This window comes from Acyrthosiphon pisum, chromosome A1 (assembly GCF_005508785.2).
Source record: "Acyrthosiphon pisum isolate AL4f chromosome A1, pea_aphid_22Mar2018_4r6ur, whole genome shotgun sequence".
Taxonomy (NCBI): Eukaryota; Metazoa; Arthropoda; class Insecta; order Hemiptera; family Aphididae; genus Acyrthosiphon; species Acyrthosiphon pisum.
In genome coordinates this window covers 118,887,092-118,889,438 of record NC_042494.1, presented here as the reverse complement: position 1 = coordinate 118,889,438, position 2,347 = coordinate 118,887,092, and positions in this window count along the sequence as shown.

Sequence of the window (2,347 nt, the reverse complement as noted above, 5' to 3'; positions counted from 1 at the left end):
CCCCCCCAAAAAAAAAAAAAAAATTAAGCCCTTCTGTATAGTACTAAAATGTGTAAGGTATATCAGCTTTATGAGTACATTTTTAAAAATATCGGGGAAGTCACCCTGCAGTTGTAAAGTAGATTTTGAAAGTACCTAGTCATTGAATAGGTACTTACTGTAAAAGATGTGTTATATTTGAATTCATAAATCATTAAACCATTGCATTCTAAAAAATGATAAGGATTCCGGAGCGGAGACGGTTAGTCAGTCTCTATTTTTTGATATATTTAAAAATTTATTTATTTCTCCAATAATTGAAGTAATTTATTTTTCTATTAGTAGTACGGCGATCTTAATATATGTAAATCTCGTATCACATGCAGACCACAATGTTGGTGTTCGAACTCCTAACCGTAGCGGCTCGACAGATTTTAATGACATTTTTTTTTGGATATTTGGTAGGAATGAGAATAGGTCTTAAAGTATTTTTCACCCTCCTACCCCTATCCGGGGAGATTCTCAAACGGGGATTTTGAAAATTACTGTGGAAATTGTTGTTTATAAATGGTTGCTATTGTTTATAAGAGAAATAATAGTAGAAATTAATATTTATTTATTATTGGTTGGCATTGATTATTTGGGCAGATCAGGTACAAGCATGTATCAAATCGAATTTTGAACATTTCCTAGCCAGGTGGATGAGTTGCACTTGCTGCAACGAGTTACAACTAAAAGTAGTTGAAGATTCCTAGTTTTTTTAAGAGTTGCCATTTTTTAAGGGCAACAAATTGCACCGGATCAGCTAGTTTACTATAATAAGAACTATATTTTGCTAAAAACATCACATTTATTATATTAATAAATATTATAATGTAATACATATTATTACAGCATAGTGACCAATGACGTATATACATAACTTTTGTATAGGAGTGGGGGGTGGGTATCAGGATATGGAAAAAACACAACCTATCGGCTATTACCTATGCATGAAAAAGGCATTTTTAAGTATTTATAAAGCCATAAAAAGGCCATCATGACTAACTCTCCATTGTTAATAACTTATTAAGTTAAATATCAATACTGACATACTGCAGTACGGAACTATGTGAATAGGATCATGCTATGGTGGTATAAAAAACTTAAAAATAGTCTAAATATATTGAAAATGTCATTGTGTATATAAAACGTAACGGTGAAAAGTTTCAAAGGTCCCTTGGATTAATATTTTAAAACCCGTTGATAAGAGTAAAAACGAAAAAAAAGGAATTTGTGTTATAATTTATTTTTGTTATTATAGTTTAGGTAAATACTATACCTATATTTAAAAATTATTTAAATTATTATATTCTTTTATGTATTTATAATTCAAATAACGATACCTTATTAAATATCTTACATATTTTATAGATACCTATAATAATTTTAATTGGGTTGAGTTCCAATATGGGATCTAGGTACCATTGAAATTCACCTACCGCATTAATAGTCGTGGTCAAATTTATTGTGTGCATTTAAACTATAATATATACCTAGTTCATAAAAAATTAAAGCTGTTAAAATGAAATGAAGAAAAATGTATTGTAGGCAGTTTAACGGAGGGAGTTAATAAGAAAATCACAAATGGTTAACTAGTAAGTAAGAAATTATTGTAAAAGAATACAATGCATTGGTTTTCTTTTTATATGTTGAGAGCACGATAGGTATACTGGAAACTGGAATGACCTGGAAATATAGTATATATACCCACACTAGTGATTCATCCAGCGGCGTAGATACGATTTTTTTCTGGGGGGGGGGGTTTTAAAATATATTTATGATACAAATTACAAGTTATTAGTTAAACTAAACATCATTTTTATTTTGTTTCAAATTGGTATTAGTTATAAATAGTTGCAATAGTTTTATAATAATTCATAAAATAAAATCCACTTGACGTCGTTATCGCTGTTTTTGTCGATTTTATAATTGGTTATTATTTCAGTAATAGTTATCATCGTGGCCTACCCATGATAAAATTGTTATCAACGATAATTTTGTCGACTTGTCGTGCTATATAATTTATTATTCGTATCGTCAGCAAACTGCCGAAAGTCTCTTATCACAACAATTTTCCCAAACAAAATATCAATATAAAAAAGATTTTTGTTTGGGGAGATTGCGTTTTTACTGTCCTAAAAGGTGATGACACTTTGACAAACATCAAAATAAAAAAAACACACATCATTGTATAATCAATTCATTCAACGTTTCAATTAAAATCTAAAAATCTACAAACTATATTCAAATGCAGTAGTGAATATAGATATGTATACATATAAGGATACCTACCTAAAGAGCTTATAACGCGGCCTAATATTATTTA